Genomic DNA, 23427 nt, shown 5'->3' on the forward strand with positions numbered 1-23427 from the left:
ACACACACACACTAAAAGCACAAGAGAAAAGGTCTTTGTGTCAGTGGTCTGTTGTCACCTTCCCAACTCCCTTCAGTGACTTGTGGTGGGAGTGCACTCTCACCTCTCAATATTCATAGGACACCCCAAAGAAACCCAAACCTGTGGGTGGATGCTCAAGTCCCTTGGGCAACAGGGGTGGTGTTTGCGTATAAGCCATGCCATCCCTAATGTAGACCAGTGTAAACTGCCTCTCAGTTACATGCTGAACTCTGTGACCTGAGTGCTGAGTAATGGCTGTGGGATGGGTTCAGTTAAAAACAAGAAAGTCTTCATGCATCAGTTCAGATGACAGATTGTCTTTAGAAATTTTTGTCTTCAAGTGGTTGAATTCACAAATTCAATAGGACCGGCAGAAACAAAGGCGGCCTGTGCTGACTCGATGGAAAGTGGTTACAGCCGGCCCTTTTGTTCTTTTGTTTTTTCCACCCCACCTACCTTACTCCCCGAGTTGGTGATTGACCACTTGTGTGCACATTTCTCATCCTGTCCTTGGGGATCTTTTTTGTTTTTTTATGTGCATATGTGTGTGTGGATAGATGCATATACATATGCATATATATGTGTGTGTGCACATGTGTAGGTGTGTCTGCATGTATGAACAGTGTGTGTATATATGTGTGTATGTGTATCTGTGCATCTGTGTGTATATGTGTATACAGACGTGTGTATATGTACGTGAGAGTGTCTCTGTGTATCCATGTTTATGTACGTGTGTATCTACGTTGCTTAGCTGGCTTTTGCAGTCAGGGTCACAGTGTTTCCCACGAATGATCGCTCACACTCTCCCTCTCATGGGTTCTCAGTTGTCAGCTTTGATTTCCCTTCACTCTTTCATGACAAAAAAAGCACACATTCAAGGCAAGGGAGTGTAGAGTACTTACCTTGAATGTGTGAGGCCCTGGGTTTCCTTTCCACAACTTACAAAAGTCTTCACTGTGCCATCCTGCTCTGCACAGAGGCCTCAGATTTATTTCCATCTCAGGGTGAAGCTCTGGTTTGTAGTCCTAGAGCTGTGCCACAGAAAAAGTATAACCAGTGCTGCTGTATAGCTCCTCGACAGAGATCTTTGCTTTTTAAACAGCTGTGACTATAAAACGGAAGGAACAGAGACAGGGTATCTTACATTTAAATATGAGAAAGAGCGTGAGTGAAGGGGTGGTGTCTGGAAGGTGGCCCTTTCATTGGTAGCTGTATGTGAAGGAGGCAATATTATCAAGTTACTTTATCCAGAGCTTTCCAAATATGCCCCACTTCCAGATCTCCTCATAGTTCCTGTGGAAAAACGGAATGCCGGTTTCAGCTTCCTTCTGCCACCATGCCTTCCTGTCCTTGGGGACATGTAGCCCTCTGGAACATCCTAAATCAGGCAAACACACAAAAATGCAAACTGCTCTTGTCTGGATTGTGTGATTGTATGCTGTATGAACTGGACATGCAGGACCCACAGGAAAGTGAGTGCTGAAACAAGATGAGGCATTGCTGCAGGGTTCCTGCTTCATGGGAGAGTCTGCCAGACATTCTATAGGACACAGAGAAAAGTGACTGACAAACAGCCAATACAGGTAGACAGTTTAAAATTTCCTGCTTACTGAGAAGTCTGTCAGACACACTGTGGCCTATGGGCCAAAGATAGATGCGTCGATTTACAAAAGAACTTTAGATGACTGTCCAGGTAGGGAGATGTCTCTGCCATTTCTAGAGTTTGTATACTATCCTTCTGTGGTCTTTGATGGAGTTGAAGACAGATAGTTATGGTTATGGTTTTCCTTAGTTAGGATTAAAGGTAAGTTACATATAAGACTTTAGACTCACAATGATAGGATAGATGATGGATTATTTTCTTTAAATCTTGCTAAGTGTTAATGGATTAAATATTATAACTATAGTTCTTACTTGATAACTGTTTTGTTATATATAATTTGACTATGCTAAAGTTAAAGCCTTTCTTTTTATTTAGACAGAAAAGAGGAGATAATGAGGATGTCTTCTGTATATGTTTGTCTTATTGGTTGATGAATAAAGCACTGTTGGCCAATGGGGAAGCAAGATAGGTGGGACCAGGAGATGAGGAGGATTCTGAGAAACATAGGCAGAGTCAGTCATCATGTAGGCAAGAAGAGTAACAGGTCCAGACACTTCTTCTTGTAAGAGAAGACCATGTAGAAATACATATATTAGTAGTTATGGGTTAATACTTATGACAGAGCCAGCCAATAAGAAGCCCTATATTGACCAACAGCATTATAACTAATAAAGTCTCTGTGTGTTATTTGGGGCTGATATAGCATTGGAACCAGGGTGGCAGGAAGAGTTATTGTAACACAAAAACAAAACAAAAACCCAACAACAACAGAAAACCTTCATTAAATTGCTTTTTATCATAGTATTTTAGTAGTGGAAAAGCAGACTAGTCTAAGGTTCTGTATGCTCAAAAAATACAGTGCTAAGGGCAAATAGAACTCTCCAAGAATAATAGTAAAACCATAAGTGAAACCTTAAGCTCATCTGCTCTACAGTAGGAGGTGTCAGGAGAGTTGAGGCCACTCTAGGTCACCTAGATAGGACAGGGATTCATACCTTTCTTCTTCAGATTCAATTCTCCACTCCCAACCAGAACTCATCCTTGACTAATGCTTGGTGGGAGGATCATGAAACACACTACTTACTATACATGTGCAATGGTTCACTGTAATATTCATTTATATTTGGATTCTAAGAAGATAGCCAGGAACAAGGATTTCCAGGCCCTCTTTTTTAAAATCACAGGTCCCCTATCCATGTCAAGGATTTGGGTGGCCAAGGATGGATTGTATGGGACTCTTAGAGCTTCAAGAATCAACAACATCAGGCAGATGTGTAAGAAAGAAGGCAGGAAATCCTGTAGCCCAGGCTAGCCTCCATGTATATGTGTTCCAGGATGACCTTGGACTCCTGACCCTACTGCCTCCACCAAAGTGCTGGGATTCCAGGAGCTTGCTACCATGCCTGGCTGAAAGGAATATGAGAACTCCTCAGAGACTGTGGTGGTGTATTATTTATGACTTATTAAATTAAATTTATTAAAGTAAATATAATTTATTTCTGTACCTGGGGGGTAGAGAAGAAAAGCTAGCCACAAGCCACAGAGGTCAGGCAGTAGTGATACACACCTTTAATCCCAGCAGCCATACTAGCAAGCCATAGGGCTAGGATGTGGTCTCACACACCTTTAATCCCAGGACTCAGAAGACAGGCAGACAGATGGTTAGTTCAAGGGCACACTGAACTACACAAAATTGATCTAGTCCTAAAGAGAAACAGCTCATATAAAGGTGATCTCAGCACTTGGGATCACATGCCTTTAATCCCAGGATTTGATAGACAAAAGGCAAATTCTCTAAGCCTGACTTTTCTTCTTCTTTTTATACCTCTCGAATCCTGGCTAGCTTCTCTCTCTGTACCCTCAGGTAAGCTTTAATAAATCATAAATAATATACCACCACAATTTTCCCTTTTTGTCTAATACAAAAACAAGACTACAACTAATATAAGAAAAACTATATACAATAAGTACAGTAAGTATATACAATATACCCATGGCCAGAGAGTCTGGGAAACAGAAACTTCATTTAGTGGCTGATCGAAGAAGAGGCAGACTCCCTCGGTTAAGTACTGAGCTGAACTCAAGAAAACCAGTAACAGAGAGGGAGGACTGATGACCAAAGGGATTAAGACTGGGCTGGTTTAACCCCCAGAAACAGCTGAGCTGACAAAGGTTAACTCTTGAATCCCAGGCATCAGCCTGGGAATCCAGCATGGGACTCATCAAGACCCCCTGAATGTGAGTGTCAGTGAGGAGGCCTAGGTAATCTATTGAGCCTTGGGCTCAATACCCATCCCGAGTATACACACGGACTTTGGACTCCCATCTAACAATGTGAGGTGCACTCTCACCCTGAACTCTTGGGGAAGGGTCTAGGCCCTGCCCTATATGAAATGACAGACTATGGACACCCCCATGGAGGGCCTCACCCTCCCTGGGGAAATGAGGGGATAATGGGGGGGTTGGGGGGAGAGCATGGGAGGAGGGGAGGGAAAGGGAGAGGGAACTGACTTGTGAAGCAACCTTGTTTCTTATCTAAATTTAAACTGAAAAATAAATAAAAAAGTATATACAATATATACAGGCAATGAGTCTAGTCCATTAGCATTTGACAAATTCAGAGAAAATACTCCATATCTATTTTATCTTGGTGAATTCAAAAGGTAGTACATAATTTTCTTTCTATTCTAATTTGCATTACCAACTCAAAATTATCTTTTTATGTCTCTCAACCTTACATACTTTACATCTCTTTAATGAGTTTTTTTTTCTGAATCTGTTAACAAAGAAAACTATAACTATCTGGTCTTCAACTCCCTCAGGGACCTGAGAAGGAAATAATATTAGCTGAGTAACTAGGAAGTGGAAGCACTTCCAAAAATGTGAGAAACGACAGGAACATCTGGCTGCCTGGACAGTCACCCATTTCCTCTGCAATGTTGGGGCGTCCATCTTCAGCCTACAGGCCTAGCATATCTGACAGACATTTCTGTGAACCAGGATATTCTGAAGGACTGCCCACTTAGTCTTGGCAAGGTTTAGCAGTCACTTTTTGTGTGTTCTGTTTGTCCCATTTGGACAGTATACTGTCAGCAGCCAAGGCAAGAGCACTTTCTTGTCCAGTGGCTACTTTTGCCACAAAGAAAGTAAACTCCATGTGGAGTTTCTTCAATGTCCACCATCTTTTCTGAAGTAGATTGGTGCTGCCAAGAGCAGACATATCTCATTGTCATAAAAAGAGCCATACGTGGCCGGACGGTGGTGGCGCATGCCTTTAATCCCAGCACTCGGGAGGCAGAGGTAGGTGGATCTCTGAGTTCGAGGCCGGGCTGGACCGGCAGTCTCCAAAACAATACAGAGAAACCCTGTCTCGAAAAACCAAAAAAAAAAAAAAAAAAAAAGAGCCATATGTCATTAAAACATTTTAAATGCCATATTCTGCTGATCTCTGAAGTGTTTGAAGATAACCTATGTAAAATACATCTCTGTTTGACCTTGAAAACATGCATAAGTTCAATTTTAATAGTTGACTAATTACTAACCTACATTTCCTTATTATCCTATACAGTTGGTAATAATAACAACTTTCAAGGACTAGAAATTTGTATTACATTGTTAAAAGAACTGTATAAGTACAATACCTTGAACAAGATTAGAAATGTATGTATAGTATGTTTTAACAAATTAATCTCAAATTTGTAACAATATATAGTATTTGTATACAATAGTCCAACCCAATGTAAACTATTTAAAACTAGTAATTGCTTTTTAAGAGTAGATTCAATAATTTGCCTTTTTATCTTATCATAGCTATATCCTCCCCTTTTTCTTCTCAGAGTAGATTCAATACTCTACCCTTTTTTTTCCTATCATATCTGTATACCCCCTTTTTTTACCATTATCATTAACAATTTGTAACCAATTCCCCTAAACAATGACAAATATTTATAACCTATCAAATGATCAAAAACCACCTACCCAACATATTGGGAATGTGGGTGCTGTGTTCTTCAAGTTACTTCCTGCTGTTTGGGGGCGATGACATCCTTAGGGGATCCTGAAAAGAAAAAACTGGATAAATTGTCAAGCTGTGTAATTTGTTGTCCAGTCTCTGTGTAATGGGAAAGTATGGTCTGTGAGACTGGATCATCTCAATTAGTCATCTCAAAATTGTCCTGAGCAGTTTATAGTTCAGAGCCAATCTCTGGGTAACAGTCCTGGCTGTCCTGAAACTCACTTTGTAGACCAGGATAGCCTCAGACATATTGGGATCTCCCTGCCTCTGCTTCCCAAAGTGATGGGATTAAAGGCATGCACAACCACTGTCCCGCTGTGATTCCATCTTCTTTTGGAGACAGATTGTTTCTTTTCTTGGTAAATGTTTTTCTGGTAAATGTTCCTCCTTCTTTGGATGTTTATTTGTCCAAAGGTCTTAAATTCCTCAAGGTGTTTGTTTTTGTTTTCCTGAAAAGAAAAAGCAGAACCTTTACCCAACTTTAACTTTGCAGAGATTCCTAATCTAATCTTTATTAATTTTGACTTATGGTTTCTCCTGAAATTCCCGTTTTATCTTCTAAAGCTCTTCTATCATCCAGAGCAGTATATTTTCTTACTATATGCATTAGGTTCTTTAATTGCTCTGAGAAGGAACTGAATTTGACATAGGAACCTTCGAGAAGCCCCCTCAAGGCATTTCCTGAAGGCAAAGGATTACCCTGAATGTCTCCTGTTGATCTACATTCTTTAGTCCAATGCCTGCCTTTGCCACACCTTCTGCATAATCTAGAAGGAAGGGAAATTCTGTTTGAATTATGTTTATAAAAATCATTGTTTATAGAAATGCCCTGTTTACAATCCCTTTCAATTGACCCTGTTTGCCACAATGAAAACATTTGACATTTCGGTTTTTCTTTAAACCTCTTGAAATCACCTTTTCTATGCATGTATCATCATCATGGTCATGAGCTTCAATATTAATTGTGTCTCGGATCCAATCCTCCAAAGGTGCTGACCTTTCTTTTAAAGACCAAATTATCCTTTTGCATTGAGAATTAGTGTTTTCAAAAGCCATAGTTTCAATTATTATTTGTCTAGCTTTTGAATCTGGTATCATTCTATTGACTGCTGATGACAGTCTTTGTACAAAATCGGTGCATGCTTCCTTTGGGACCTGTGTAACTTTTGTAAATGACTAAATTCTCTTTCTTATTTCTCCAATTCTTTCCAAAGCATTCAAAACTGCTGCATAAATCCAAGTGGTGATCATCATATAGACATTGCCTTTCCAAAGGACCATAATCTCCTTCTTCTAGAATTTGAGTTTTGGGGATATCCATACCTCTTGCTTTAGCCACTGTTCAATATTCTTAGCCTCTTCTCTGAACCAGGTGGTCCATTGTAATTGTGGACCAGGCTCTAAAACAATTTTAATCAAGTCTATCCATACTATAAGGATAACTCATGTCCATCATCTGCTTCACAAATGGTGAATGGATGCCATATGAGACTATAGCTTCCTTGAATTTCCCTAAATCTAACATTGCCACAGGCTTCCAAGTAGCTCTTATAGAGCCTATATCATTTGGCACTTCCTGTAAGGTTACTGGATATATTAAAGGTGATTCACTTAAGATGTTAGAGTATTCATTTTATACCTTAAAATGCAATGCTGAACTTGTTTCCCCATTTAATTTCTCAGTCTGGATTTGAATATCTCCATAATCTGCTTTAATAAGTTTTTCTAAGGCCTGCATCTTGGCACTCATATCAACCAACTTTTATTATTATTATTATTATTTTGGTTTTATGAGACAGGGTTTCTCTGTATTGTTTTGGAGGCTGTCGGTCCAGCCTGGCCTCGAACTCACAGAGATCCGCCTGCCTCTGCCTCCCGAGTGCTGGGATTAAAGGCGTGCACCACCACCACTCGGCTCAACCAACTTTTTTAGAGATAAACAAAGAATTATCAAAATGATGATTAACAGTATGTTAATCCTGGTTAAGTTGATTATCCTTTCATTAAATTGTCCCATTTTAAAATCATCCATTATGTAATCTTCCAGAGACCTAACTCTCTCCATTGTAATAGTGTTTCCCATTTTTAATGTGGAAAAACCCTTTTTAACTAATTCATCCCTTTAAGAATTCCCAATTGTCTCACCAAATCTGCCACCAATGATGATTCAGTGAGATGTAGTGTGAGGCTGACTGCTGCTGCATTGAACAGCAGAAGCCTGAGAAAGTTTCAAGGCAGCCACCTAGTTTGGCAGCAGCACAACAAGGCGGGGGGGGAGCCCACAATCCATGGGAGGGGAGGGGGACAGAGGAGGAGAGGGAGAAGAGAGAGAGGGAGGGAGAGGGAGTGAGAGAGGGAGGGTGGAGAGAGAGAGAAGAGAGGGGGGAGAGGGAGGAAGAAGGAGGGAAAGGGAGCGGGAAAGGGAGAAGAGAGAGAGAGAGGGAGAGAGAGGACAGAGAGAGGGAGGGGAGAGGGAGAGAGAGAGAAAGGAGAGAGGGAGTGAGAAGGAGGAAGAGAGAGGGAAAGGGAGGGGGAGAGGGAGAAGAGAGAGAGGGAGGGACAGAGAGAGAGGGATGGGGATGGGGGTAGGGAAAAAGGGAGGGAGGGAGAGAGAGAGAGAGAGAGAGAGAGAGAGAGAGAGAGAGAGAGAGAGAGAGAGAAAGAGAGAGAGTGAGAGGGTGCACACTCCTGTGAGTTTATAACAAGGATATCCCAAACTTGCTCAAAGATTTGGGGAGAAAACAAAAGAAAACCTAGCCAGCCTGGACCAGTGGCTTCAAAGCCATAGGCAAGCAGCTTTTTTGTTAATTTGTATTTTTATGTTGGGTGCCATTTGTAATATGAGTAATAAAAACACAGAGACAGATATTGGGGTTCAAGCTGAAGATCAGAGAAGCAAGACAGCCAGCCACTAACTCTTCTCTCTACCTCAGACCAAAATGGCTGATCCTGTCTCCTTGAATTCTCAGAGGCAAAATGCTTCTAATTCCTGTCTTCTCCTGCCTTATATTCCTTTCTCTGCCCAACCATATCACTCCTGTCTCCACCTCCCTAGTGCTGGGATTAAAGGTGTGTATTACCACTGCCTGACCTCTATGGCTTGTGACTAGTTTTGTTTTATGTACCCTCCAGCAAGCTTTAATAAATCATAAACAATTCATCACCACACAGGACAGAGATGCTGCCTGGGACCAGCAGAAGCTCCACTGAGAGTGATTGATCCAACACAGGCTGTTTAGGGGACTCTGGTCCCCTGGCACAGAGACTCCTGACCTGGGTTTGGCTCCAAGGCAACAAAGATGCCACCTTGCAGATCACTCTAGGGTGATGGGTTTGGACACTTCTGGCTGATCCCTCCCTGAATCTTCCAGATGGCAGGAGTTCCTCAGGACATTTGCAGAGCCCTGAAAAGAGAGGACCTACAAACCATGGCCAATATGGAATTTTCCAGAAGCCAGGGAGGTGGGGTTCATGGCTGAGCAGGGATATTTCTTTTAATCCAATGGTCAGGGATCTTGACCCACACCCACAATACAAACACTGACTTTGAGCCACAGAAATCCCCATCCTGGTGCCTTAAGTGTGATCTCTGTGGGTGGATTCTGTTTAATAGCTCATGACAGTCTCACGTTGCGTTTTTGGCAGCACAGGAGGCAGGTGTTATCTTGTTTGCTGAAGTCTGGGGAGGAACTTGATCCACACATGGGTCCAGAAGGCCTTGCTTGGGTGTCCCTCTTTAACCCTCTGGCCTCAGGACTCTCCCAGAATTTGCTTGCTTAACTCTCACTCCTCCGTAGGCCTTGTGCCCTGAGCATATGAGGGCACCCTATGTGTGTCTGATGGGGGCTGTCCTTCTGTATATATGCTTCTTTTATTGGTTGATGAATAAAACACTGTTTGGCCAAAAGAGGCAGGTGGGTCTAGGAGATGAGGAGAATTCCGGGAAAGGCAGGCAGAGGGAGATCATGAGGAGAAGCCAAGCAAGAAGTAACATGCCAGATTACGGGTAAACCACAGCCTTGTGGCAATACATAGATTTATAAAAATGGGTTAATAATTAAGAGAGAGCTAGCCAATAAGAAGCCCTAGCCATTGGTCAACAATTTTATAACTATCATAAGTCTTTGTGTGCTTATTTGGGGATGAATCGGTGGGGAGACCTGGTGGGACAAGAGAAACTCCAGCAACATGTGCCCCTTGTCAGCGCTCCAGGCCTGGCTATAGCCCCAGAGAGTCCTAATCTCCACATAGGGATGTTTCCCTTTTGCGGTTTCACCTTGCTCATGCGATTACGCCTGCTGTGAACCCTTCCTGCAGCCAGCTGTGGGTGAGACATTCTCACATGGCACCTCACGGTTCTTGTGTGTATGTGTGTGTGTGTGTGTGTGTGTGTGTAGTAAAACTGCCTGTGGGGGTTGAATGAGAAAGGCCCCCCATAGGCTCAGCCGTTTGCACACTTGGTCCACAGCTGGTGGTGCTGTTTTGGGGGAGGTTATGAGATGTAGCCTTGCTGGAGGAAGTAAGTTATTAGCTGGGGGCTTGGAGAGGTCATAGCTTTATCGTACTTCTTATTTGCTTGTGGCTGAAGATGCTGCCTTTCAGCTCTCTGCTCCTGCTGTGTGTTTCCATGCCTCCCTATTATGATGGGCTCTTCTCTCCACAACCCAAAAGCCAAAATAAAGCTTGTAGTTGCTTCTGGTATGGCACATTATCCAAAATTATCACACCTTCAGGAAAGCGGCTAATGCCACCTGAAGTTTAGAGGTAGAGACTGACGTTCCAGAGGGACATTCAGCAGGCCATTCAAGGTCACCCAGAAAGGATCTGGTACGGCAGGGATTCCCAGGTTCCCTCCCTGAGTTCAAGCTTCGGGTCTGTGAGTTCCCAGGTTCTCTGGCTATTCTCTAACAGAAAGTTAAAGTTGAGGCTGGGGAAGCAGCTCAGCTGGTAGAGCACTTGCCTAGCACGAGGGAAGCCCTGGGCTTGATCCCCAGCACTCATAAAATGGACGTGGTGGTGTACATTTCTAATCCTAGCACTTGGGAGGTGGGAGAAGATCATCAGAGGTTCAAAGTCATTCTCAGCTACACAGCAAGTTCAAGGTCAGCTTGGACTACATGAGACTTTGTCAGACAGAGAGAGCGCCCAAGCTATCTACCCTGCTCTGCAGTGGCCCAAGGTACAGGCACTCAGTTTTGACTGTCACTCTAGACACATGGTCACAACAACAACCCCGTCTCTTGTGCCTCAGTATCCCCTAGTGAATCCTACTGAATTCCAGCTATTGCACTGGGTGTTTTATGATCAAGAGAAGGTGCAGGCAAAGTGTGGGGAGGGGGCACAGGCACAATTAAACAGGCCACATGAACGTGTGTGGTTGACTTGCAGAGGGACAAGTGGTATATATGTTTTTTTTTGTTTTTTTGTTTGTTTTTGGTTTTTCGAGACAGGGTTTCTCTGTGGCTTTGAAGGCTGTCCTGGAACTAGCTCTTGTAGACCAGGCTGGTCTCGAACTCACAGAGATCTGCCTGCCTCTGCCTCCCGAGTGCTGGGATTAAAGGTATGCACCACTACCACCTGACTGGCATATATGTATTTTACAGTTTTCCCAAACCTTTTTGATGATGGAATTTCCTGGGTCCCTTTTAGGTGCAGTATGTGAGTCGGCTTCCGGTTGCTCTGAGAAAATACCGGGTTAATTTGGCTCAGGGTCTTTGAAGTTTCAGTCTACCACTGATTGGCTTCATCCCTGTGAGGTTTCAGTGAAGCAGAGCATGGTGGTGTATGGAGCACGGAGGAGCAGAACTTTCCACATTGTGATAGCCAGGAGAAACGACAGGGCTAGGGACAAGACACAGCCTTCAAAGTCATGTCCCCACGACTGCCTTCTCAAAGTAGGCCCCACCTAGGAATAGCCTGGAACAGTATGACCTCATGGACTAGTCTACTGATGAATTCAGAGCCATCTTGATCCAATAGGCTCTCTGCGGTTCCTGGGGACCCAACAGTCAATGCATGAGCCTTTGGGGGAACACTCTACACTTAAAGCACACCTTGGGCCACCTTCCAGAGCTGCATGAAGCAGGAGGAAGCCTGCTTCATGGTTTTGCAACCGTTCAGAGTTTTTCAGCGTTCCTCCCTCTTGCCCCTGACAACCACCAAACCCATGTCGTTCACTGCCAAGAGTCAGGAAAATCTGCACGGATGTGCCTGTCTCTAGCAGAACCGGGTGGAACTGACAGACACATTCTGGAGGCTAAGGGATTCCAGAGCAGCCCTCTCACCTTCCCAAGGGACAGCTGTGTCTAGAGAGAGAAGAGGACTGGTCCGACCCACCTAGTCAGGACTCCAGCCTCAGAGTGTCTATGCTTGGCACTAAGGGGTTAAAACCTCCCCAAGATGTAGGAACTTTATGTGTTTTCTCTTGTTTAACTTTGAAAGAACATGTGTACACAGGGCATATGTGCTTTTTGATTTCATGGCCATAATCATAAAAAGTAGAACACCAGGTCATATCTAGCTGTGCAGGAATTTCAGAATGACAACAAACAATACTTCTAGTAAAAAATAAAAAGCAAACAAGCTGGTCCATCACTTATCTATATAGTTTTTTCTTCATTAACTATTATCTCCTACATGGGTCTAAAGCCCTTGGAAGACTTCAGGCCATGGTCCAGAAGGAAGCATGGGAGCATTTTGATATCAGGTTAAGATCCTAATTTGCAGACTCCGTGACCTTGGACAAATTACTTAACCTCTTGGTGCCACAAAAAGCTGTATTCAAATTCACTCAAGAGCTCATTTCCAGGAAAGTGAGTCACACAGTACCTGGATGTAACTGGCCTTCAAAAGACGGCAGTTATTACATGATTATACTTTTCTTAATTTTACACTCTCTCAAGGGACTGCCCTGGTGAGGAAGAACATGAGTTCATCCTAGGGGATCCAACTGGACCTGAGTATTTGACCTGGGAATCCTCATATACATGCCTTCACCACCCCACTGCCCCATCCTACCACAGCCAGAAAGATCGAGAGCATGAAGTGCTGTGGGCTGGGGCAAGTGTAGCCGCTTACCAGGGGAGACCCAGGCCATGCAATTGGTGGGAAGAGAGTTAAGAAAAATATTAAATCATTATGTAGGAGGTGTGGCAAGGGGCCTGCCTTGGCATGTTAGGTTCCTTAGTTTTGAGTTAACCTACAGAGATGCTGTCTTCATATCCATTCTTAATTTTGGTTTTTCGAGACAGGGTTTCTCTGTGGCTTTGGAGGCTGTCCTGGAACTAGCTCTTGTAGACCAGGCTGGCCTCGAACTCACAGAGATCTGCCTGCCTCTGCCTCCCGAGTGCTGGGATTAAAGGCGTGCGCCACCAACGCTCGGTTCCATTCTTAATTTTGAATGGGACTCACTTTCTTTTGTTGGCAATGTTTCTAGCTTTAAAAATGAGAGCTCACTATTCCATGCTCTCTTAGGGCTAGGGATGGCTGTATGACCTAATCCTGGCCAAGGTGATATCAGTTTCAGAGAACTAGGAGTTGAAGGTTATTGAAGGTTGTGTAAGTTCAGGGCCAGCCTTGGCTATATAAAGCCTTGTCTCAATAGCAAAGTGAAGCAGAACAAAAAAAAAAAGGCACAGCCTCACCTGGTACATTCTTTCCCCTTCGTTCTGTTCTTTTCCCCTTCTCTCTTGAAATGAGGATGCTGTGAAAGCCATCTCACCACCCAGGGGACAAGAGCTACAAGTTGATACGGAGGTTAAGATGGAAGACATCTGGGTCCCCGGAGGCATCGTGAAGCCACTATGGTTTTCCTGGACTGTCTGTTTTCAGAGTTCTTAGGTGTGAAAAATAAATCCTTTGATTCAAGACAACTAGTCTGGTTTTTTTTTTTTGAAACATGGAGTCAAACAGTTTTAACTGGACCAGCACCAGACTCGTGCTGGGTTCAAATTCTGACTCTGATACTACTTTTGTGACTTTGGTCAAGCTATCCAAATTCTCTGAACTTTGATGGTCATATTTGTGACAAAAATTCTGTAGGTTCACTATGTGTGTGGGAGCTAGTGTATAACAGAAGCAGCTCCACAAACCAGTGGAAGGACAGATTATATGGTAGATGGTGCTGGTGTTTAGTAGGTGATGCTGGTGTTTAGTAAGGTGGAGTGGTACTGGTGTTTAGTAGGTAGTGCTGATGTTTAGTAGATGGTGCTGGTGTTTAGTAGGCAAGGTTAAGGACACTGATCTATAAGAGGAAAATAAAGTTAGATCATTGTATCCTACACTATGAAAAAATACCTAGATAGACTGCAGACATACCTAAGAAAGATATTTTTAAAAAATCAAACAACCTGAGCTTCATTCCCAAATCATAGATTTCAGAGGAAAAATAATAGACTTAGCTGTATAAAAATTAGCATATAATTTACTTACTTATTTTTGTATTTTGTTTTGGAGATAGGGTCTCTCTATGTACCCCTGTCTGTCCTGGAACTCCCTCTGTAGACCAGGCTGGTCTCAGACTCATGGAGATCCACCTGCCTCTGTCTCTCAAGTGCTGGGATTAAAGGTGTGTGCCATCCACACCCTGCTTAGAATCTTATTTAAACAAACGATACCATCAGCTACTAACAGATGGGTGGAGCAGGGGTTGACGCTATTGTTAGGACTCTTTAATATAGAGAATCTGGGACGGTGGTTCTCAACCTTCCTAACACTGCAACCCTTTAGTACAGTGCCTCAAGTTGTGGTGACCCCAGCCATACAATTATTTCATTGCTACTTCATAACTGTAATTTTACTCCTGTTAAGAATCATAATGTAAATATCTGTGTTTTCCAATGGATTTAGGTGGCCTTTATGAGAGGGTCATTCAGCCTCCAAAGGGGTTTTTGACCCACAGGTTGAGATCCTCTGGTCTATCTAGGGCTTGGCATGCAGCTCAGTGGTACAACACATCCTTGACTATGTGAGGCCCTGGGTTTGATCCTCTGTAGTTGGAGTTTCTTTCCAGCCTGGTCTTGCAATCAATTAGCCTCAAATAAACATACAAAGACTTATATTAATTTATAAACTGTTGGCTGATAGCTAGGGCTTCTTACTGGCTAGCTCTCTTTTAATTATTAACCTATAAAAACTAATCTATGTATTTCTACATGGCCTTATCTTACCAGAGAAAGCCTGGCGTGTCCTATCTTCCCAGTTTCTACATGGCGTCTCTTTGCTGCCTCTCTCTACCTTCCCCTCCCCAGCATTCTCCTGGTCTGGTAGCTCTGCCTATGCTTCCTGTCTGGCTACTGGCTAATCAGTGTTTTATTCATCAGCCAATAAGAAGAATTTATATATAGAAGGACATCCCCCATCAATCCTCAATGCTATAAAAATATGTATTTTTACATCCTATTTCTGAACTGTCCTACCTAGTGGTCACTAACCATGTGTAACTCTAATTCTTTACTTAGGAAATCACATAGGTAACACATACATCAGCTTCCAAGTCTTAGCACCTTCAAAGAACCACGGGGCAGCTCCATGGTTTTATACCCATGACACCTTGAATGATAATTTTTAGAAAGATTTGCTTATGAAAACACACTGTTAAAATTAAATTTACCTGTTCATTTTTACTTCTTAAATGTGACTATTGATAAAAAAAATTGAGTGGCTGGAGAGATGGCTCAATGAATACTCGTCTAGAAGACTTAGGGCATGGAGGGAAAGGAGACAAAAGCAAAGTAATAAAATAATAAAACAAAACCAATAAATGCCTTTCTCCCTCAGTTGTCCAATTTAGTCAACGACAATAATGTTCAACCAATTAAATGGGAGTTACAGGTCAGCAACACACCATTTTGCATGTGTGTATCAAATATGCCCAATTAAATCTGCATTACTGAGAAATGCTTAGTTGCAATTTTTATCAGGTTACAGTTGTTGGTAACTTGGCCCGGCTCCTGTGCTGACGTCTCTGGGCGAACCCTGGCACTAACTGTATCTAACTGTATCTGTGCCACTAGATAGCACCTAGGCTCTGTCCTCAGTAGGATTGTAAGTGCTAAGGGTCTCTGGTCCTTTTGAGTAAATAACCACTCCTGATGCATGTGTAACCCGGACAGTGTTAAAGGCCTGTTCTTGGGACCATCCTGAGAACATTCAGGCCACTGCTTCTCATATCCCCAGGGGAGAACTCTGAGAAGCAGGGAGAGACAGCAGGCAATGGGGGAAAATCACAAGTGTGATTGTCCTTCCAACCGTGGTGCACACGTCATCTCAGCATACACGAGATGGAAACAGGGGGACCATGGGCTTGGGGCCAGCTTGCCACACAGTGAGACTGGGTCTCAAACCCTCAGTCTTAGTGAAGTCTCAGTTCTGGGACATAGTGGTGGTGTCCTTTCTGAGCCTTTGGGTTTCATCAATAGAAATGGGAGAGGGGAAAAAAGCCAGATCCCTCACAAGGATCACAAAGGAGAGGGGGAGGAGGGGGAAGGGAAGGCCATGTACAAGGCGCTGTGCAGCTATAGAAAATATATACTTTACCATGTATAGAAAAATAAAGACATAGATAGGACAGTGGCTGAGTAAATACTAAATAAAATTGATCATATAGTGCTTGGCACATGATAATCAATAATAACAATTATTGTTCAGATCCAACACTCACACACCAAGCCAGAACTGGTTATACACACCTGTGACCCTAGCCTTGCTGAAAATCCTCGAGCCCTGAGTTCAGGGAGAGATGTCGCCTCAAAGAATCAAGGCAGAGGGAGATAAGAGCATGCCAGAGCCCTCCTCTAGCCTCCTAATGTGCACATAAGTATGCACGTTGCCATGCACACACACACACACACACACACACACACACACACACACACACACCCCATGTACACATATGTTACATACATACACGCAAAATAATAAATAAATAAATAAAGCCAAAACTGGGCCAGCAAGATGGCTTCTGCAGTAAAGGCACTGCTGCCAATCTTGAAGACCAGAGTTTGACCTCTAGGACTCACATGGTGAAGAGGGAGAAGAGACTGACTTGTCTTCTGACCTCCTTAATGTTGACTACATAGCAAATTTGAGGTCAGCCTGGGCTACATAAGACCCTGTCTCAACAGGGAGGCTGGAGAGGTGTGGCTCAGTGGTTAACAGCACGGTTGCTCTTACAGAGAACCAGGGTTTGGTCTCCAGCACCCGCCCTGGGTAGCTCACAACTGCCGGTAATTCCGATTCCAGGAGATCTGACACCCTCTTCTGCCATCGTGGACGGTTGCACTCACAGGGCACATGTACAGAGGAGCAGCAGAATACGCACAGACAAATAAAAATAAAAACCAAACAGACAACACAAATAAACAAGATGCAGACAGTAACCCAGGCCTACCCAGAGTGAGGATCATGAATGCTGCTGTCTTCGCTACGTCTTGCCCCCCTGGAAGGTCCCTGGCCCACAGTTGGTCATCTCCTCTGGTAACAATGTCCTCTTCTGGAGTATGTCTTGAAGAACCCAGCTGAGGCTTTTCCAAGACGTTTGTTTGGTTGTTTCGTTTAACAACCCATTAAATCAAGTCATTATCATAGTTGGTTGTTGCTTTGATTTGCTTTGAGACAGGCTGACCTCAAACTGCATCTTTAGCTGTGGCAGAGTATAACCTTGAATTTCTGATGCTCTGTTGCTGGAATCACAGGCCTGCGCCACCACACCCAGTTCATCTGCTGCTGGAGACCCAACCCAGGGCTTCATGCAAGTGAGGTGAACACTCTACCAGCTAAGATACAGCCCTGGCCCTTTATAGTTATGTTTTTTAAATAAGTTAAGGAGTCTACCCTAAAAAACGAATGAAAACACATAGTGCAGAAAGAACTCAATCCATGGCATAGCTGCTTACTCTCATCAAGGATTATATGTTGTGAGAATTATGGGCACCGGGGCTCCCCGACCTGAAGGGCAGAGGGTCTGTACTTAAGCAAACTACAGCCATACACAGGGCCTACAGTCATACACAGGACCATACATTCAACAGTAGTAAAACACAGACTAAAAGCAACCAGGGGGAGGAAAGGGATTTTTTGGCTTACACTTCCATGTCTGGCACGGAGGGAAGTTTCCACAGGAACTCCAGCAGGAACCTGGGAGCAGGAACTGGAGGGAAAGCCATGGAGGGTGCTGCTCAGGGCTTCTCCCCATGGCATGCTCAGCCTGCTTTCTTTCTTTCTTTCTTTCTTTCTTTCTTTCTTTCTTTCTTTCTTTCTTTCTTTTTTTTTTGGTTTTACGAGACAGGGTTTCTCTGTATTATTTTGGAGGCTCTCCGTCCAGCCCGGCCTCGAACTCACAGAGATCTGCCTGCCTCTGTCTCCCGAGTGCTGGGATTAAAGGCGTGTGCCACCATCACCTGGCTCAGCCTGCTTTCTTATAGCACCCAGGATCACCTCCCAGGGGTGGCCAGAGCCGCAGTGAGCTAGGTCTTCCCAAGAACTGTCTTACAAACTGACCTAGGGATCCAATCTGATGAAGAGAATTCTCCAGGTGAGGTTCCCTCTTCTCAGACTCTAGTATTCGACACACTGACAACAAACAAACAAAATAAAACAAACAAGCAAACAAACAAACAAAAAAACTTACCAGCCCAGCATGACTCCTACCCGCTCTGAGGTTTAGGCAAGCACTTACCTGCTTCTTCATTTTTAAATGCTCAACAGAAAGAATTGGGCACTGTATTTTGGAGGCCTCATATGGGCTAGAGTACCAGAAAGCAAACAGCATGGAATGCTCTGAGTTCCCCCACAACATCTGGGGAGAAAATATATATGTGAAGGAAACAAATGGAACTGTAGCTACTGAGTGTCCTTCCTCGGAGCCTTTTCTTTAGGGACGAGCTTTTGTTTCTTTTGACCAGAAAAAGGACAGTGGAGTTTTTAGCCCAAGTACCCTGTCGGGAGAGAAGGTCTATATAGGCAAGGATGCGCTAGCAGCTCTCCTTTTTCTCATAAAGGTGTGACATGGCACAGTAAAGCGATGAGAAGACGTCAGATGACTGACACGGACATTGGGACATCACCCTGGGATGGCACAGGTATCTGGACACCACAGCAGTGGGTCTGTTACCCAAACAGCTGCCAGGTGGTGAACAGGTGAGCAACTTATACAGCGAGCAGAGGGAGACCTCACAGTCCCGACACGACAGAACAAGACAGCACCAGGTCTCAGCATGCTACCCAGAACACGGTCCCGTTCAAAACTGATGAGCTGGGGAGCTGGGGAGGTAGTTTCATAGTTAGGAGTTTGTATTGTTCTTCCAGAGGGCCTGGAGTTTGGTTTTTCTTTTTTCTTTCTGCCTTTTTGAGGCAGGGTTTCTCTGTGGCTTTGGAGGCTGTCCTGGAATTAGCTTTTGTAGACCAGGTTGGTCTCCAACTCACAGAGATCTACCTGCCTCTGCCTCCTATGTGCTGGGATTAAAGACGTGTGCCACCAACGCCCAGCTTTTGGGCCTGGAGTTTGATTCTCAACCACATCAGGGGTCTCATAGCTGCCTGTAGCTACACACACACTTTAAAAATAATGAACTAAATAGGAAAAAAACATAAATTGTTTATTTCTGGAATTTTCCAGGGAGTGGCTTTGAACTGTAGTTGACCATGAGTAACTGAAATGACAGGAAGTAAAACTAAAGATAGATGGTGGTGGGAATTGCTGTGTATTTGACTTTCAGTAGGGTTAACAACTCTTTATTACAGAACAAGCTATCAGTCACGTCATAGTTGACAGTGACAGTTCAGTGGGCTAAAGGGAGGCTGCCTGACGAATTCCTGTGGTGAGCTACATGCCCTTCTGTGAGCCGTGTAGCATAGTCTCAGTTTCAAACGGGTGAAAGCATAAAGCATCCAGCCATCCATGGTATCTTTGGAGAGAACCCATTTCAAGATGCCCCTTGCAGGGACCCAAAACTCGTACCTATCCAAAGTCCCTTACCTTAAACAGCATAGTGTTGTGTGGATGCTGCATGCTCCCTCCTGTGGACTTTAAATCACTTTGACTTACTTAACGTACCCAATACAATGAAAAACTACACACACACTTGCCCTGCTGTATTTGAGAGAACACGAGAAATATCCATGCATATTTGACACAGACACGGTTAACAGTGTGTTCCAACCTACAGCTGGATGCAACTGTGGACCTCAAGGACATGGAGGACCCAAGGAAGCCTCCTTCTGCCCCTTTGGATGCTTGAGAATGTGAACACTTATGGACCTTAACCCAGAAGTGTTCAGGAGAACGAGGAAGGAAAAAGAGAACTGTTTTGTGTTCTGGGAAAAACACTCTCAGCTGCTAACTCGGGGCTGGAGGAAAGAGAGATGGCCATGGGGCAGGAATCTCTCCTGTTCCGTCTGCAGGAAATCAAATAAAATAAACCCCTCTTGTTAGCATAACAGTCTGCAAGGCCCTGGGGGCTCTTAGTGATTTTAGCCCAGTGTTCTTCCAGGAGAAATACACATCCCAGTCAATTAAAACCATCGACTCTGGAAATCGTTAGGAGGGGTGAGGGTTCAAAGTCTCCTGACTGACAAGAAAGGGCTCAAAGCCCAAACCTGGTAATGGTAGCACTCCATCAGCAGCTGGGAAGATAAGAAATCATATATACTCATTGCACATTCACACCGTATGGTCGTGCTAATCGGTGTCATGCTAGGTGCTGGCATTTCAGAAACCCTGTGACCCCAGCAGCTTCACAGCCCAGAAGTTTGTTTTCTCCTTCTTAACCATCCATTAAAAATGTTCCTGGGACAACAGGCATTTCCTCCACACAGGCACTCGGGCACCTGGGTCCTGCGCCAGCATGTTCTAGCGGCAAAAATCTGTCCTATGGTTGAAGGGCAGAGAAATGGAACCCAGAATCCAGGTTGGAGTAGTCATTTTTAAGCAACACTTCCCCCACGGCTATGGAAGGGGCATGTGAATTTTTGATGAACAGCTAGTCATATCTTTCTAAATGTATTGTTTCTTATCTTCATTGTCATCATGGTCACTGCCACTCCATGTGTGAAAGCTTCAGTAACTTCCCCAAGGTCCCTAAGAAGTAGGTAGATGGAGAAGGCAGAGTTTGAGTCCGAGTTGTTTGCTTGTAAATTCCCGGGCTTACCACTGTATTCTACCAGCACTCAGGGGTAGATGCAGGTGGCTTTCTACAAGGTTGAAGCCACTCTGGTCTGTGTAGTGAATTCCCAGTTAGCCAAGGCGATAGAGTGAAACCAAACAAAACAAAAGTAATAATTGGTGTCACATGCCTGTAATCATAGCACTTGAGTGGTGGAGATAGGAGAATCAGAAGTTCAAAGTCACTCTCAGCTGAGATGGCTGAGTTTGAACCCCATGCCTCCCATTTTCTAAAAAAAAAATCTGGACTGGGAGATAGTTCCATCAGCAAAGTACTTTCTGGATAAGTGTGAGGATCTGAGTTCAGATCCCCATCACCTGTGTAAAAAGGTATGGTATTGCCGGCCTATAGTCCCAGTGCTGGGGAGGCAGAGACAGGAGGATCTCTGGAGTCACTGGCCAGACAGTCTAACAGAATTGTCAGCTCCACCTTGTCTCAGAAATAAGATTGGGAATGATACAGGACTTCTGGATTTTACACACATATGCCTACATGTAAGCATGTACATGCACACACATGGGACCTCCACTGACAGATTACACACTCTCCTCTCTGTCTCTGTCTCTGTCTCTGTCTCTGTCTCTGTCTCTCTCTCTCTCTCACACACACACACACACACACACAATCCCACCCCCGAGTTCTGACTCTCCAATTTTCTGCTGAGCCAAGCCAAGCCAATGATTGGCAGCTATGATGGGTCTTGGCATGAAAGGATTTGCTTGGAGATTGTCACCGTGACACATCTGCATGAATCAAGGGGACTGGAGGATGATGGATTTGACATTCTCCCCGAAGAGCTGGTACACAGGCTGAGAGCAAAGGGCTAGGTGTACCAGGGATGCTCACCCTTCCAAGGGCTTTTCCTGGAAACACCAACAAGAAATCTGTGTGGTCTGAAGTGTAGAAAATGATAAACATGAACAGTGCAAAGAAAATGACGAGAAATGAGAGCACGGAGTCAACCAGCTTACCATGGTGTGTGTGTGTGTGTGTGTGTGTGTGTGTGTGTATCTGACTCTGTCTGTTTGTCTTTGCCTTATTTCCTTGCAAACTTTTTTTTAATCCAACAACACATTCCAAACACCATTCCAACTCCATCTAGATGCAGTCTTCAAGGAGATTCCAAATGGAATCTCTCTTCTCTCTCTCTCCTCTTTTTCTCTTCTCTCTCACTTTTCCTCTTTCTTTCTTCTCTCTCTCTCCCTCTCTCCCTCCCTCCCACTCCCTCTCCCTATCCTGCCCCATCCTCTGAGACAGGGTCTTATATGTATAGTTCTGGCTGCCCTGGAACTCACAATGTCACCCAGGCTGGCTTTGAACTGATGGCCCTCCTCTGTCTACTCCCCATTACTGGAATCCTACATATGAGCCATTGTGCATAGCTCTTCTTCAGTGGATAGAACATAATTTATTTGAAAATTTCCCAGTAGTCAACAGTTAGCTTGCTTCAACTTTCTCATGATCCTAGGTGCCCCAATGATGGCTTTGGTCCTAGCAATCAAGTTGAATGGCATATATGAAGCCCTTCCAGTGCGCTGTATGTACTAGATATGATCCAAAAAAGATCACTTTGACCGTGATTGTTTTCTTCTAAGAAAACTCTGCAAATATATATCTATATAACTGCATGTCTAATCTTTATTGTGGCTATCTATAACTGCATCTAATCTGTATGCCCATAGCAAGAGGATTGGTTATCTTTGGGTTTCTAAGTGATGGAAATCCCAGATTGCCCTTCCTTTCGGAATGCTTGTGAGTTTTGTATCTGGAAGCCTTGGAGAGAATGCCCACTTGTTTGGAGATAGTCACAGTCTGAAGATATTAAGGGAAAAATTCCAGAAACAAACAATGCGTAGATTTCCCCTTCTGCACCTACCTGAGCAGTGTAATAAGATCTTGTGCCATTCTGCTCCATCCCTCCCGGGCATGAATCATGCTTCTGCCCGGTATGTCTGGGTTATGTAACCCTCTCCGCCCATCTGTCACTCAGTTGTTCTTACTTATCAGATCAACTGTTGAGATACCTCAGGACTGGCATTCAGCTAACCCTTATTTTTATGTAATAACGGCCCCAAGGGCAAGAATAGGGAGGACAGAAAGAAGATAGATCATGAATGCAGGCCTCAACCCTCACTGCCTGCAGTCTGGGCCTCCTCTAGACTCCACATGTCTCCTGTGGACAGCGGTGGTGGGGTGGGTGATGGGGTGGAGTGGGGGTGGGGTGGGCAAGGGGTGGGAGCTACCACCATACTTACATTTTAGGAATGAGAACTGGATCCTCTGGAGATGTATTCCAAGGCTCCTTCTCCGTCCTCCTACACAGTTAGGACAGGGTGCTGTAGCACTCCAAATCTAGAAGTGACATCATCATGAAATGTCTGCCTCTCTCACAGTAGAGTCTCCCTTGTTACTGTCATGGCTGCTTGCCTGAGCATCAGAGCGCATGTGCACACACGCTCGTGTGTGTGTGTGTGTGTGTGTGTGTGTGTGTGTGTGTGTGTGTGTGTGTGTGTGTGGTACAAGGTGTCATGTAGCTCAGATTGGCCTTAAATCTACTATGTAGCTGAGGCTGGCCTTGAACTTCTGCTGCCTCTGACCGCTGGGATTACAGGCAGGGTTTTCCTAGC

General features: G+C 44.2%; 1 long non-coding RNA gene across 1 annotated transcript; it reads right to left on the reverse strand.

The window, feature by feature from the left end:
* Positions 1-929: 929 nt before the first annotated feature.
* On the reverse strand, positions 930-23225 carry LOC121143969. Its single transcript, XR_005881294.1, has 4 exons — positions 23056-23225; positions 5862-6088; positions 5603-5681; positions 930-1052 (listed from the first exon to the last, which is right to left on the reverse strand). It is a non-coding gene; the product is annotated as an uncharacterized LOC121143969 (long non-coding RNA).
* Positions 23226-23427: the final 202 nt, after the last annotated feature.

This window comes from Mesocricetus auratus, unplaced genomic scaffold (assembly GCF_017639785.1).
Source record: "Mesocricetus auratus isolate SY011 unplaced genomic scaffold, BCM_Maur_2.0 Super-Scaffold_100014, whole genome shotgun sequence".
Lineage (NCBI taxonomy): Eukaryota > Metazoa > Chordata > Mammalia > Rodentia > Cricetidae > Mesocricetus > Mesocricetus auratus.